Source organism: Lycorma delicatula, chromosome 11 (genome assembly GCF_047948215.1).
Source record: "Lycorma delicatula isolate Av1 chromosome 11, ASM4794821v1, whole genome shotgun sequence".
In the NCBI taxonomy this organism is placed as follows: Eukaryota; Metazoa; Arthropoda; class Insecta; order Hemiptera; family Fulgoridae; genus Lycorma; species Lycorma delicatula.
This window is the reverse complement of record NC_134465.1, coordinates 33,703,944-33,720,582: the sequence shown is the minus strand read 5'-3', so window position 1 is coordinate 33,720,582 and position 16,639 is coordinate 33,703,944.

The following is a 16,639-nucleotide window of genomic DNA, read 5'->3' as shown; positions in this document are numbered from 1 at the left end:
TATGTACGTCGGAAAATATTGTGAAATTTGAAGTACACCTGTTTTTTTAAAAAAAATTATATCATATTTAAAGTTTTAATTTATAAAAATATTCATTTTCCATTTTGTTTTTTTTTTTTGTTCTGTTTAATTACTGTGTAATGTTTTCAAGGAAGCAGTACAGTTTTGTTTTTTGATTTTAATAAGAAAATAGATAATTTTTTTTATTTATAATGACGTGTTTAACATATAAGCGTACAACATATTTGTATCTTATAAGAACCTGTGTTAATAAGTTAAACTTTTTGCAACGTTATTTAATAGAAAATGCCTTTCCATGAAATGTTTTTCTTTATTCTTGCTTTAACTTATCTAGAATTCCTTAGATTATGTATATGTAGTGTTTGTTAAACAATTAACATGGCAAATCTATTAGTAAAATCTGAATAATTATATTATTCTGCATACCCATTTCTTATACTACAAGAGTCATTCGATAATTAAAGATATAAACTGCTTTGGAGTTAAAACAGTTTATTTAATCAATGTGACATTTTTTTCACTTTTCAACATAATATACTTGTTCCATCTCCGAATCGGTTAATTCATTCCTGGTGCAAATAAATGTTTTTCTTGATATCAGAGCCAATTTAGCATATTTACCATGACGTCGTCGTTGTCATTAAATTTATTACTACGTTGTGCCTTCTTGGGTAGATGAAATACAACGGCGGATCAGAAACTTCGCGGTCTAAGAAAGAAAACACAAAATTTCTTACCAAATGATTTTTTTTTTTTTTCAACATAGTCACCTCTTAAATTAATACATTAAGTCTATCGATTTTCCAGCTTATTTATTCCTTCAGTAAAATATATTTCTCAAGCTCTGCAAAATTGGCGTCTGTCTCAGCTACGATTACGTCATTTGAGGCAAATCTTCGTCCACCAAGCCATTTCTTCAAATTTGAGAACAGAAAATAATCAATCGAAGCTAAATCTGGCGAATATGGTGCATGTTGAAGAAATTCAATTTCGAAAAGCAATTTCGTGAATTTTGGCAGCAACAACAGAAGAAGTGTGCGCGGGTGCATTGTCATAGTAAAAAAGCAATTGTTTCTTGCCCAAATTTGGACATTTGGCCTTAATGACCTTAAATTGCTCCAATAATGCCGCGTAATATTCTCCGGTGATTGTATACCCTTTTTCCAGATACTCTATGAGCACCACACCACGAACATACCAAAAAAAACCAGTGACCATGATTTTTCTTACTGATCGAACACTTTTTGCTTTCTTTGGAGCATTTCCACCGGTTTCAACCTACTGTTTGGATTGTTGATTTGTTTCAGAGCTGTAATAATGAATTCGCGTTTCATTTATAGTAATGAAACCTCATAAATGTTCAGTTGAATTACGGCTGAATATGTCCAAACGCTGCTGAGAAATTTTCATTCCGGTGCATTTCTGGTCAACCGTTAACAAATGCGGCACCCACCGCGCTGATAGCTTCTCATACACGAAATTCTCGTGAATGATGTTGGTACGGTCTAAATCGTTGATCTTTTAATACCGCATTGTGGTTTTTTGTGATGTTTTCATCAGTCCTGGCAGGGCGTCCTGAACGCTTATCGTCAAAGATGGGGAGGTTCGACCGCGTTTGAATTCAGCTATCCACTTTTTTACCTTCGAAAAAACGGAGAAGATTCATTTAATTTAAGTCCTTTTATCTGTCAGGTTAAAACCTTTCACAACGAAATATTTTACTACTGTTCGAATTTCGATTTTATCCATTTTTCACAAAACAACACTCATCATACCTCTTTAACGACAACAATTAAATAACCGAGAAGGCATGTTGGAAACTGTTTAGTATGCCATCTAACGGATATTACATTAATTACAAATCGCCAATTGGATTTACTAGCGGTATCTTTGTAACAGACCGCAAACTTTCCGAACCGCCCTCGTAAGTGGAAATCCGATGGCGCCGAGATAGAAATTTATGGGATGACTTTCCAATACAATTTGTCAATGATTTTTCGAGTTGCCTGAACCGTGTGAGGCCGGGTGTTATCATAAAGCAGAATGATGCCTTTGAACTGAGATCCAGAACTTTTTTCAACATTGCTGGCTTAACATTGTCAATAAGCATATCGTAGTATGCGTTGTTTATTTTTCGCTGATCTTCTACTAAATCGAAAAACCGGACTCTTTGAATACCCAAAAAAATTTTGATTATGCTTTTTCCTGTTAAGATTTGAGTTCGGATTTTTTTCTTTTAAGTGAAATCGAGAGCTTCTACTCCAAGCTCTGACTTTTTGATCCCGATTCATAATGGTGAATATATGTTTTATCAGAGATTAGAATGCTGTACAAAATAGATGAACTTCCTGCTAATACCATTGTTTCAGTTCTGTTCACATACAAAGTTTTGTCTCCTTATGGTAATCTATCGAACTGATCTAATTAGCGATTGCCAAGTGAGGGTACACCATATACTTGTGGACTGTGTCTGTTATGCGGCATTGTGTTACAAATTTTTAATTTTATGTTACCGTCAGAAACCCACCGGTTTGGTCTAGTGGTGAACGCGTCTTCCCAAATCAGCTGATTTGAAGTCGAGAGTTCTATCGTTCAAGCCCTAGTAAAGACAGTTATTTTATACGGGTTTGAATACTAGATCGTGGATACAGGTATTTTTTGATAGTTGGGTTTCAATTAAGTATACATCTCAGGAATGGTCGAACTGAGACTGTGCAAGACTACACTTCATTTACACTCATACATATCATCCTCATTCATCCTCTGAAGTATTATCTGAAAGGTAATTATAGGAGGCTAAACAGGAAAAAAAAGGTAGGTTAACATCAGAAATATCTTAGAGAACGATATGACCATCTTATCGAATGTCTTACCATTTCTTAACGCCGTACATTTGGATTAAAAAATTTGATTATTTATACAATCTTTTTCGTCTATTTATGCTACTTGTATAACAGATGGTATTTTTGTTCTTTTAAGCTAAACTATTATATTTGATTGTGGTTTTAAATCGCTTTAACACACAACATGGGCATTTTTCATCTACACTGTATTTATATATTACTTTTGTCTAACTTTTAGGTTAACCTTTTAAATTTAATTTTTTATTACATAAATGTCGTGTTCGGGCGCTAATGACACTTTATTTTGCGTCAAGGAATAACGTGATCTATCGTCTCTCATATAACCGATCTTGTGCATGTTTTATGGTACTTTAGCTTGTGAGTGATATTGTTATGAACTGTACCGACACTTGTAATTTTTCAACTGTAATCTCAATTGCAATCCGTCGGTGTTCTTGTATAAGAGAGTCTAACGAGTTTCAGCGCTGCAATTGAAATTCTATTGGACGTCCAGAACGGTACTCGACAGACTTTTAATTAAAATTTGTCTACTCACTTGTAAAACTTTCTGCGGTTTATATAACTTTGTCCCTATTGTTTGATCATACGAGAGTAAATGTTGACCGGTTTTTCACCTTCAGAAAGCAAAAAACGGATCACTGCACGCTGTTCAATTAATTCGCAAATTTCAAGAGAACACTCCATCGTAAAAGCATATTTTGAGGTTATAAACAAAACAATTTTACTCAAATAGCTAATCAAAACTCATCACAGGATTACCAATTTACTGTTTTGAAAGTATCATAACCGTTTTGCTTCCACAGGTATTTGTGTGTTTAATTATTGAATGACCCTCGTAACTCTACACTCATTTATTTTATATTAAAACTACGTTTTGTTTCAATAGGAGTTCTCAAAATAGGGAAAAGTTTAATTTGAGGATTCTCAAAATTAAGCGAAGTTTAATTTGACAAATAAAATAAATACTCAGACTTGGTAAATGGATTTATCAACGATAAATACCATGATATTTTTATTTTTAATCTGAATTGAAAATTTTTGAATTTTCCAAAAGAAAATACTATTTTTTTTTTTTTAATATGATTAACACTGTCTAAGCTCAATGAATATATGTGGCAATACGATTATGAAATACTTTTAACATAAGAAAAATGCAAATTCTAACCGGGGATTCGAACCTAAAAACTTCCGTAAGAAAACATCCAGCTCCCACCCTACCGCAAAGGTGGATTAAAATTGTTAAAAATTAGATAAAGAAAGATTATTAATAAAATTTAATAAATAGGTAACACTCAAAAGTTCTTTACAAAAATAAAAATTTTGTAAGTAAATACGTATTTCGATTGTTAAACAATCATCATCAGTAAATTTCAGGTAATAAATGAATGTAAATAGAAACATAAAAAACTTTAACCACTGAAACTTTCTTTTAAATGAAAAAAAAATAATAATAAAAAAAATACAAAAACATTTATTTATCACTGGTAAATAAAATAAATTAATACATACAAAGCGAAAAAAAAAAACCATTTTAGAATTTTCAAGAAGTATTTGTTTTTCTTTTTGTTTAATCTCCGGGACCACCCGTTAGGTATTGCTTCAGAGGATGAGATGAATGATCTGTAGCGTGAGTAAAAATGCCATGCCTGACCGGGGTTCGTACCCGGGACCTGCGGAAGAACCCTTCCGGAGGTGGGTTCGGAGTGGCAGGGTCTCGGCCCTGCCACTCGCGCCACGGAGAAATAATTTAAACTACTTAACAATATATGCTCTTTAATTTGAGTTAGATAAGACAAAAATTTATTCGAGAAAAACGAAAATAACAACAAATTTTTACTGGATGTAGAAATATTTCTTCTGTTAAACAAAATTTAGACTACTTTTAATCATTCTTATGACGGAAAAGTTTATTTAAATCACATCTTGGTATCTTAGTACTAATATCTGATAAAAACTGTATGAAACAATAAACTTGACGATTTAAGAAAATGTATAATTTTAAACAATCGTTTGTTTATATAAACGTAACCTTTTCTTTTAATCTTTTCTTTTATCATACCTAAATCAGAAAGAAGTAAAATCATATTTATAGAATTTTATATATATTTTCGGCTTATAAATTTCTAATTGTTATTGGATTACCCGCTTCAACTAAACAATGCATGATCGTACGTAGAAGTAAAAAAAGAGGCCTAACCGATATTATTTTAGCAGGTTATAGAATGTGGATGAAAATATTTACATTCTATATAAAAAAAATCTAACAACAAATCTTTTATACTTTCTTGGCGTTGTTTATTTATTCTTATATAGTGGAAAAAAAGATTCGTGAAAAGATTTTTAAATCGATTATTTTAAATTTTAATCGGTTCTCCCACCACAAATATTGCCTCCAATATATTTTTTCCCCACTTGCACTACTACTCCTCTTAGGATAAAAAATTATGCAATAATTAAAGAAAAAGCTTTATCGATTTTTGGGGCAAAGGGAGAAATTAGGAGTAATTTTTTTTTAACATATTTAAGATAAATATGTATGAATGTACTAATCTTATTATAAAGTAGGGTTATGTTTGCAAAATTTTGAGAAAATTGACCCCAAAGAAACTATCACCTCCTGGAGATATTGACTACAAACTTACACCAACAAATTGCTCTGTACACCCGAGTCTCTGTGCCAAACTTTATCAAAATCGGTTTATCCAATCAAAATTTATTTCTTTAAACATGCCGTACATATGTATGTACGAACATACTTCCCCCCACTTTTTTTGTTTCTTAAATTCCCTGAATCATAAAACGTCAAGAAATGAAAAAAAATCCGTACCCCATTTTTTTACTGATTACCATACTTTCCTTCTTGCAGCACAATACTAGAGCTATTATATCAAGAAAGTAAAATGATAAAATAAAAGAAAAAATATATATTTCAATAAATTAAATAAAAAATAAAATTGATGAATTCATGAGGAAACGAAATTATAAATCTGCCAAATATCTGACCAGATTATTCTCTATAAAGCTATTTTTAAAAACATAATATAAACATTTATAAAATTTATTATTTTATATAAAATTCAGTAATATTATTTAACCGTTAGTCGCGATCAATCGATTGCCTAACTGGATTTAGACTTCTCATTAACTTTAGACTTCTCATTTTATGTTTATATGGATTTAGACTTTTATGGTTTATGATTTATGATTTATTTCTTTTATGATTTATGATATATGATATGATGATTTATGATATATGATTTTATTTCTTTTATGATTTATTTTATGGTTTATATAGATTTATGTTTATTTGGATTTAGACTTCTCATTTTATGTTTATATAAAATGTTCCTAACAGTCAAATCTTATTAAAAAAATAGGATGTACCTAACTGATTAGATAGTTTTGTTAATTAAATTAGTGAATTTATGATATAAAACCCCACGACGTCCCAGAAATCCTGAAAATCTTTTATCTTAATTCAAATATAAGTATGTCTCATTTTTCTCCTCAAAAAATCTATATTTACTGTTAGAGTTAATCTTCTAAGAATATATGTAATAGTCGTAAAAATCTTACGGACATGACGTTATATATTTACTGACGTAAAAATTATTTTATTATTTGACGTTCGACTATTACGAAGATAACAATTTTAACTTAATTTAATTATAATTATACCTAGAGAATTTATACATATGAATATTAAATTAACAACTTCAATAAAATCACTGATGATGGAGAAGTGTCTCCGAAAATGCTTGGATACGTACATTGAAAATTATAGGTAAGCGGAAACATTAATTTATACAAATTTAGTGTTAGGCTGTGATAAAATTCGATCAAATCAATATAGTTTTATGAAACTATATTTCAAAATTTTGACGTAAAATTAAATTATACCTTCCAATTAGTGAACACGATAAACAACGAAATTGTGAATTTAAATTTTCAAGTTTTATACCAAGATTTATACTGATATATTTGTGCTTGTTTTTCACGCATAATGTGATTATGATATTTGAAATTTTTTCTTCTAGTTCTTTCAGTAATTAGAATTCACACATTAATAATTTAAAAAAATATTTCAATAATTTTTTCATCTATCTGTTAGCATTTACAATCGGTACCTCATAGGAGAGCATAAGAAAATTTGATTCATAATATTCACATGAAGAGAGGACCCCGATGAAACCACTCATTAAAGCATACAAAGGTTTAATACCTCATATGTAGGAAAAGCACTTTTATAATTGCTTTAAATAAAGTTCAATACGTAATATAGCACTAAAAAAACATCACAAATAGAAAGAAAATAAGAACAATGTCATCAATACCAATATATGAAAATAACACTGTCAATAAAACAAATATTCGTCGGTAAAGAGAAATAACTGTAATTCGTAGACTATCAAATTAACATTCACTTCACAATGACAGAGTTATCCTATGTTCCCACTCCTGGGTTTCTTCCCCAGGTCACTCCTCTGATTTCATCTTCCAAGTCCAGCATATTCATATTCGTTTTAGTCCCCGGATGTCATCGATGTTGTCCAATAGATTTGCTGCCAGATAATTTACGTGTTTGTCTAACCTCTGTTTGTATCAGGAGCTAATTTTTTGGATCTCTTCATAAATAAAAAGTATACTAGATAATCATGAATTCCTGTACTCCGAACAAACCATGTCGCCTCTGTTATAGTCTTCACCAATTTATTTTGGAGTCATTGAAATATATCATTATTTCTGTTACTTATAGGTATATTTTCGTTTTACTATCCCCACTTTTTTCACTTAAGAATTACTTAATATAACATGTTATATAATAATTGATGAATAAAACATTAGAGAAGACACAAAAACATGCTCTTTCATACGGGTCATTTTTAACATATTTTACATTTCATATTAGCAAGCGTAGGTTAATGTCAAACGGATTGGAAAATGTACCTATGAGAGGTGTGTGTTGTGATCATTTATTTTTTTTTTTAAACTGAAAAAGATATGTGGTCCAGGAATGACGGTAGAAATAGACGAGTTTTCATTTTCAAAAAGAAAGTAAAATAGAAGCAGAATTTTCCAAATCAGTGGGTATTTGGAGGTGTTTGCAGAGAAATTATAAATATAATCTAACCAAACTTAACCTACGCTCGCTAATCTTGACTAATTAACAGTAATGTTTTGATTATTTTAATAATAAATAATTGCAATAATTATTGAATTTATTATTTAAATTATCAAAACATTACTGTTAATTAATCAAGGTTAGCGAGCATAGGTTGTGGTTGGTTAAATGTCCTCTCCCTGAGGGCGTCATATGGCGAAACAAAAGGTGCAGCGGTGGTGATCCCTCCTCTGTTGGAGACAGAATTGTTGCAGGTTGCCGAATTACAGTCGGATGTACAGGAAGTCCGACGAAGAACATTACTATCGATTTTGGGGTATAGGGCACCGGGGTGGACCTGCAGCGGTCCTGACAGACGGGAGCGATGTTTCAATTGTGGAGCTGAAGGGCATCTCCGTAAGGACTGTCCAATGAAGGCTAAGTGTTCGCACTGCAATGCCCATGAGCACGCTCTTGGGGGCCGGCGCTCGAAATTGAATCGACATCTTCACTCTTCTGATGACTAGACTTGCGACAGCCCCGTCCAGGTGGGTTGGGCCGCTTAGTTTTCCTTCCCTCGATGATTGGGCGGGGACTATCTAGTGGCTCAACAAAAGACCTAGTTCCGGCCGCCTGGAGGCAGTTTAAGGCGAAGGCACCTCCTGGAGCTGTGTTAATGCGTAGTTGTATGTCCGGCTTCGGGAGGGGAAGAGAACTGAAGCATTCAAAAAACAAGTTTGGTTAGATTATATTTATAATAATAAGCAATAATACTTATATTTTTAATATGTAAAATATGTTAATATGGAGAATGTTTAAAATGACTGGTATAAAACACCATGTTAGTGTGTTTTCTGAGATTTATTATTGGGTTATTTTTATTTTCTTATAGGGTTACTACGATATTTCTCTAATGTTTTATTTTTAACAATCACTGCGAGCAAGGTGGCAAAGTGGCTGGACGGCTGCCGTCGATAGTAAACTTCGACGGATTAAAGCCTCAGTGTTGCCGTGGGGCTCCTCTTGTAGGAACTCTCGTCGTGAGGAAGTGGTTCTCTGCCGGTTACGGTTGGGGCATACGAGGATCACACACGAATATCTAATGTCAGGAGGAGACCCATCCCTGTGCACACGATGCAACTGCCGCATGACTGTGCACCACATTCTCGTGGACTGCGTATGTTATGCGGCGTTGCGTCGTCAGTTTAATATACGCAGCAGCATTCGTGATGTCTTGGGCAATGATGGCAGGGGTTTGGAGCGAATGTTTCTCTTTTTGCATATTACTGGGTTACTGCAAAGGATTTAATATACTTATATATGTTTTTCTGTAAGGAGAGTTTTTTAATAATTTTAACCTTTATTTTCGATTTGATTTTTTAGTTCTATGTGTTTAATTTTACTATCCGGGGTGGGAATTTTTGCACAACCCATCAGAGTTAGGTAAGTTTTTATACTTTCTTTATTCTATTATTTTATTTTTAATATTTTATCAACTTTGTCTGTGATATTAGTTTTGGGTTTTATTTTGCCTTCTTGGCTTGTTTTAGTAAAATTTTATTATATGATTAATATTACGTTTACACCTTGTATAGCTTATTATTTTGGAGTTATATTACCCTTTTAATAATAACTACCGGGCGATGATAACGCCCAAGCGTTTTTCGCCCACAAACAACCAAAAAAAAAAAAAATGTTTTATTTATTGATTATTATGAAACATGCTATTTAATTTAATATGTGAATAATTTAATATTACATTAAGTAATTTTTATTAGAAAAAATGCGAAAAAAGTGGTGGGGACGTAAAACGAAAACGTGCCCTCGTCGTACCCCATTGTCCAGATAGGATGTATTCATTTCAATAAATGATTTACAAATTAATATTTAATATTTCTCAAAAATATCTAGACCTGAAAAAAAAAATATTTTTACCTGAAATCAATAGTGTAAAAATGAATGAAATATTTATTCCTGAATATTAATTTAAAGTGATTGGATATGACAAAGACTTCACTAAGTTAATAATTTTTTAAGAAATTATTAATATTTTGACGTACAATTAGGTTAAATATTCCCGTTTTCTGATAATCTTTATGATTTTGTTCTTGAACCGGAAGAGAATTCCATTGCGAACAATGTAGAAGCATACACAGATGTAATTTAAAGTAAGTTTTATGTGTAGAAATATTAAATATGTTATGACGACAGTTTATTTTTTCTAATGAAAGGGATTTGACCACTCTTTAGTATTAGATTTTAAATAACATTTTGATGGTTTTTTGAGTTAACCTGATTTTCCAGTAGTTATAACTATAAAAAAAAAAATTATGTATGAACTGAAAATTTAATTTGTGTCTTTTGTATGACAAGTAAAGTAGAAAAAAGAAAGTTATTTCTATCAATACAAATTCCTAAGCTTATTAATTAGATTTTTTGTTACATCAATTAATTTTATTATACGATTAATTTTTTTATCTAATATCAAACAGAAATAAATAATTAATTTATCTAAACGTATATTTAAATTCATTTTATATTTTGTACAGTATTTCTTATTTTTCTAGTAAAAAAGTAAATATATAAATAAATAGATAAAACAGAATTCAGTTAATATTTTTACAATAAAATATATCAAATATATGTCAAGTTACATTAGTGATAAAATGGAAATTAGAGGATTACCATTTGTTTTTAATAATTTTAAAGAAAATATTTTGTTAGATCATTATTATTAAAAAAAGAAAAGAAAAAGAAAATGCGATAAAAACCTTTGAGATATTGGTAATTTTCAAGAAATTGGTTGTTATTCTTTCTTGGCAAAAAACAAATAAGGAAGGAAATCAGATTTCTATAAATTATCATCACATAATTTCAATTTAATATCAAGTAATGCAATTTACATAAACATTACTGTTTTTATATTAAATTACTTCGCGTTTTTTTATTTATCTTATATATTTTTCGATCTTATATTAAAAAAGATCTTTATCTTTACTCTTTGTAATAATGTTCACATTGTAACATTCATCCTTTTTAATTTGCTTTATTACCGTTTATAAAACGTATTTTCTCATGATAATACAACTACAAGAAATTCAATTTAAAAGAAAATTCTTTTACATCATTTAATTCAAACAATTTCTTCTGTTCGAAAACTCATTTTAAAACAGCAATGTAGTTAATTCAGTAACACTAAATGAGATAGCTGGAATTTAACTGCCTTTAATATTACGTGGAGTAAAGAAACTAATGGAAGGGAATCAAAAATGTCGTCTTGATGAGAAATAATGGCTAACCTGGATCAATACTATGCACCTTGCACATGCAGTTCTACCAACATATTGCATTAAATTTTCTCTTATTATCATTATTATATTTATCATATACTAACTTTTAGTTACAAGTTATATGTTGTGTTTATTTTAATAGTAATAATAATAGTTTTACTAAAAAGACAAAAAATATTTCTAGGACGTCGTTTTCACTAAACCCTGCAATTAATTATAAATTAATTTTTCGCACTATATAAATTCTTATAAAAATATATACAGAGAGATTCCGGAGGAAAAAAATTATTTGGAAACTCATACTAGAGCTTGAAATAAAGAAAAACGTTTATACAAACATATGTCCGAAACGCTTTGTTATTTAGTTACGGCTAACGAAATAGGTCCCTCCCGGTGAAATGAGGTCATAGTGAAATTTTTAAGGCATTATATAACAGGTAAACTTATTGTTTTTTTATATATATTGACCTGAAAAATTCAATAAAATTGATCCAAGAACTGTATCTTCTATAATTTTTATGATATCCAACGTAAAACAGAAATATTCGGTGACAAAAACCATATTCTTTTAGATTTAAAGTACAATAACTTTGTTAAATAACTAATAAATGCGTTAACTTTATTGTAAAAACTTGTGGAAAATTTAATTCTAAGGAAATTTACGTAATAAAGTGTATGAAAAACAAAAAAAAAACTAGTGTGTACTTAGTAGAAAACAGTTATACTTCTTTGGCGTGAATAAAAAAAGGATATTTTTATGCATTCAAACAAATTTGAACTGAGTCAAGAGATCGATAGACGACATTAAATAACATGAATAAAAATTTGATTAAATAACACTTAAATTAAATAATATTTATTTTATACAGTTTAAAAAGTATTGAAGTATTCGTTGTATAAAACAAAGTTCATCGAATATATTTCGATTAGTTTAGTTCCATTAATTGTTCGAATGACAATTGAGTAGGCACGCGGGTTATCAGCGGCTTATGACATGAAAAGTAACATACAAATTGTTTTATTTTATAATAATGTATTTTATAAAAAAGTTTGTTTTTGGTAAATTTTAAATTATTTAAGGAAAATCAAGATTTTATCTAATGTGTGCTATTTTCTGTATCATTAAAAAATATAATTTTACTCATAAAAATTAATAATTGCATAAATGTAACCTCAAATCTTGATACACAATTTTAAAATAAATAAAAAAATAAAATAAAATAAATATACGCTGCAATATAAAGTTTTATGAATATGAACAACAATATTTACAGTTTAAAATACCGTCTTCAGAAATCCGTGTATATAAATATATATTTATTACGACTCAATAGCTGTTATGTTTACAATACTTGCTAATCACTTAATTGCATTGAACGATTGAATAAATTAAACACTACACGCATGTGCGTGCAAACTGATCCACTTGGGCCTGCACAAATCTTCATGGTGTGTTACATCGGCGCGCGCAACTTCCGTAACTTGCTGAAAATACACTCTAATCAGTTTCTCCTAACGCGCCAACTTCAAAAATATCAACTTTTATTATTAAAAACTTAATAAAAAATCTTATTTTCAAATTAATTTTCGCCTACCGGGCTGATTGAATGGTTAACTCGTCATCGCAAATCAGTTGTTTAACAGCTTATTTTTGAGGTCAAAGGTTCAAATTCTAGTAAAAGTTAGTTGCTTTTATACGGATTTGAATATTAAATAGTGGATACCGATGTGTTTTGGTGGTTGGGGTTCAATTAATCACACATTTCAGGAATGGTCGGTCTGAGTCCGTACAAGACTCATTTCATGTCATATATACTCATCTGATTGGGCCGTAGCGGGGTTGCTTATTGTTCAGTAGTTAAACAGATTGCAACGTAAACATTAGGAAAAAAAATTAATTTTGAAGCGTAAATAAATGTTGCTAACCTAACTTTTCAAAAGTCTAAATTAATTGTATTAAAAACTGGTGGATTTTAATGTTTACAGATTTATAACATTTTCTGTTAAGTCTGTCTTTTATTATTATTAACTTTTATTATTAAAGAATAATAAAAGTTAATCTTTTCATAGATTTTATTACATCAATATTCTCAGAATAAATTTTTATACGTTTTGATAATAACATTTACGCATATATATGTCATTTAACGTAATTGATGTAGATCAAACCTAAAAAAACACACACCATTTCGTCACCGAATATTTCTGTTTTACGTTGGATGTCATGAAAACTGCTAGAGATGCAGTTCATGGTCTTACAGATTTTTCAGGTCAAAAAATCTAAAAAAAAATCATCAAGTTTATACTTTATATAACGCTTTGAAAATTTCATAACGACCTCATTTCATCGGAGGGGAACTGAAATCCGGGTGAAATATTTTGCTAACCGTACCTCGATAAAGCGTTTTAGTACATATATTTGAATGAACTTTTTCTTTATTTCTAGTATCAGTTCCCAAATTATTTTCCTTTTCTCTGAATCACCTTGAATATTGAAACATAAATAAATTATTGTAACAAATATGGAAACTCTACGTTCTAAATTTATTAAGAAATTTTCTTTTCACGTTATTTTTATAATAGGTTATCAGAAGATTAGAAAATTTTAATATTTTCTGTTAATAAATAAATGTTTCTGTTAGTGAAATATACCTCAGAATTTGAATTCTTACAACTAAGATTGATAAAAAAAAATCAGCTGGGTTATTGTTAAATCACCGGGTTATTGTTAATAATTTACTTTTTTAATAATAATTATATAAAAAGAAGCTTTTCATTATTTTAAAGTTGACACTATATTTATTTAGACAGTAAGAATCAATTTTTTATTTGAACAATTATTATGAAAAATATTTTTTTTTCGAATTTGGTCACTTTAGGTCCACTTTCCAAACCAATTCAATTCTTATTTTCTAATATTGCTTTCCCTCTTTCCTGTAGATCTTCATTCTGCCCGCATGTTATTTTTTAACCATTAATGTTTGTTTTTTCGACCATTTCATTTTTGGATTTTCTTTCCTGATCTTTTTTCATGAGAACAACCCAATTTTGATTTTAAAGTTACCATTTATTTTTGATATTTTTTCTTTTATATTTTTAAATCTTGTCTTTTTAGTGTTCTTAAACCACTTTATTTTTGTTTCGTATTACATAATAAATCAAAGATTTGCTTACCTGTTTTTATTTATTACGCGATTGGCCAAAAAGGAGTGAAATGTATTTTTGTTTGTTTCCACCGTAGCTGTTCAACGGCTGAACCGATTTAGATGTATGATCCCGCGTTGGAATCCTTACGTTACCGGGAGTGTTGTAGGTTATATATATATACAGGTCCCCGACGGGGAGTCTTATTCTTTAAGACTTTGGGGGTTGGCGTCCCCACGGGCCTAGCCTCTGCAGCTTTTCTTCCCGCTATACAGTGAGCTGCAGAACACTTTACATTATACACATATATTATACCAAGAACACTACATAAATTACAACATACACACTTACACAATTACACAACAACATCCTACACTGATATTTCTTACATTTACACTCGGTGGTGTTGCGACATCTTACGAAACGCAACCGTAACCCAAGGTGGGAACAAATCGTGCCGATGGGTGAATGGCTCTACGTAGTGAGTCTCGAACGATGTCCTCTGGGCACCAGGGTGAACCCAGTTGTACTTAGCTCTAGCTCCAGTACGCGTGCGCTCTGCTGGAGTGGTCCATTTTTCGCCGGTACTCGTGGAACAAAAATTTCAGTTCCTATATTAAATTCAAAGATGGTTGGTGGACCATCTGAAAAAACCACCAAATTAAGTCTTGTGAAGAGACCTCGATCAGCTTTATCTGACGATCAGCTTTCTCTTCGGTAGCTTTGTCCTACCGAAGAGAACTGCAAATCTTTAGACTTTAATTCTAAAAATATTAGATTCGTTGTTCTCCGAAATAGTAGGGAAGGTGGCTCCCTCCAAAAGGTTTCACCTTTCTTAATAAACAAAACTGTAACAGGTGCAAGTGGCTTCCCGAAGAACATCAGGAAATTACGTGACGGATCGATTCTGATCGAGACATTCAACGACGAACAGAGTCGATCTATCTTACGTCTCCGTAATATGGGTGGTATAAATATAAGTGCAAAAAGCCACAAAACTTTAAATACGAGTTGGGTTGTAATTTTTTGTCGAGACCTTTTAGATATAGATATAACTGAAATATTTGATGATCTTTGCCACCAAGATGTTGAAGTGAAACGTATAATGAAACGGAAGAACCGACACCGTCTCTTATACTAACATTCAATCTTCCTGTTCCATCAGAGAAGATTAAAGTGGGTTACCTCTCGGTTCGGGTACGACCATTCATACCCAACCCACGGCGATGTTTCAGATGCCAAGGTTTTGGTCACACTACAACATCTTGCACGAAAACTGAGATCTGTACTCGATGTGCTAAAGAAGGTCACAATGACACTAACTGCAAAGAAAGTGAAAAATGTGCAAACTGCGGTGGTCCACATACAGCCCGCTCCCGAGATTGCCCAACCTTTAAAGAAGAAAAGACAATTCTCAAAATCTGTACGGAGCAAAAGCTATCTTTCCCGGCCGCATAAAGAGAATACAAAAAGTTAAATAATTCACGAAACCTGGTTAAACCAGATGTATCTTTTGCCACCGCTACATCGAAACAAACTCTTACAAATGTTAATAATCAGCAGTGCGGATCCTGCAATGAGCTTAAAAAAGTTGTTCAGATGCTTTCTGATCAAGTAGCTTCACTTACACCCACTATCTTAGAGCTGACAAAAATGAATAAAAAAACCTTCGTCGCAGTTAGTGAATCCAACAGTGGGATACATACGAAAGTCCCTGTTCCCAAAGTCGTACCGGTACGAGTAGCGACTATCACAGCTGGCAGTAAGCAACCTGATAAGCTCCCCGTAAAGGGAACCCACATAACCACCCCCTCTGGGATGTCAACTGCAGCATCCCATTCAACTAAATCTCCTCCATCATCATCTCATATACTGGAGGATATGGTTGAAGAACCACCCGACCCTAGGACATCGGAGTTCTTTAAAATAAAAAATACAAAAAATAAAAACCGAATCACGTACAACTAATTTTTATATAGTTTCCGAAATTTATTTTTTTATTTGTTTTTTACACTTGTGAACATTATTCAGTGGAATGTTAGAGGTATTCGGTCCCGCATTGAAGATATTAGAGTACTGTCGCACGCACATGATCCACTAATCATGTGTTTCCAAGAAACTCACCTTCTACAACATGACCCAATTACACTCAGAGGATACTTCTGTGAGAGATACGACTGCCTAATAGACAGTTGGGAGAGTGGTGGAGTGGCTATCTT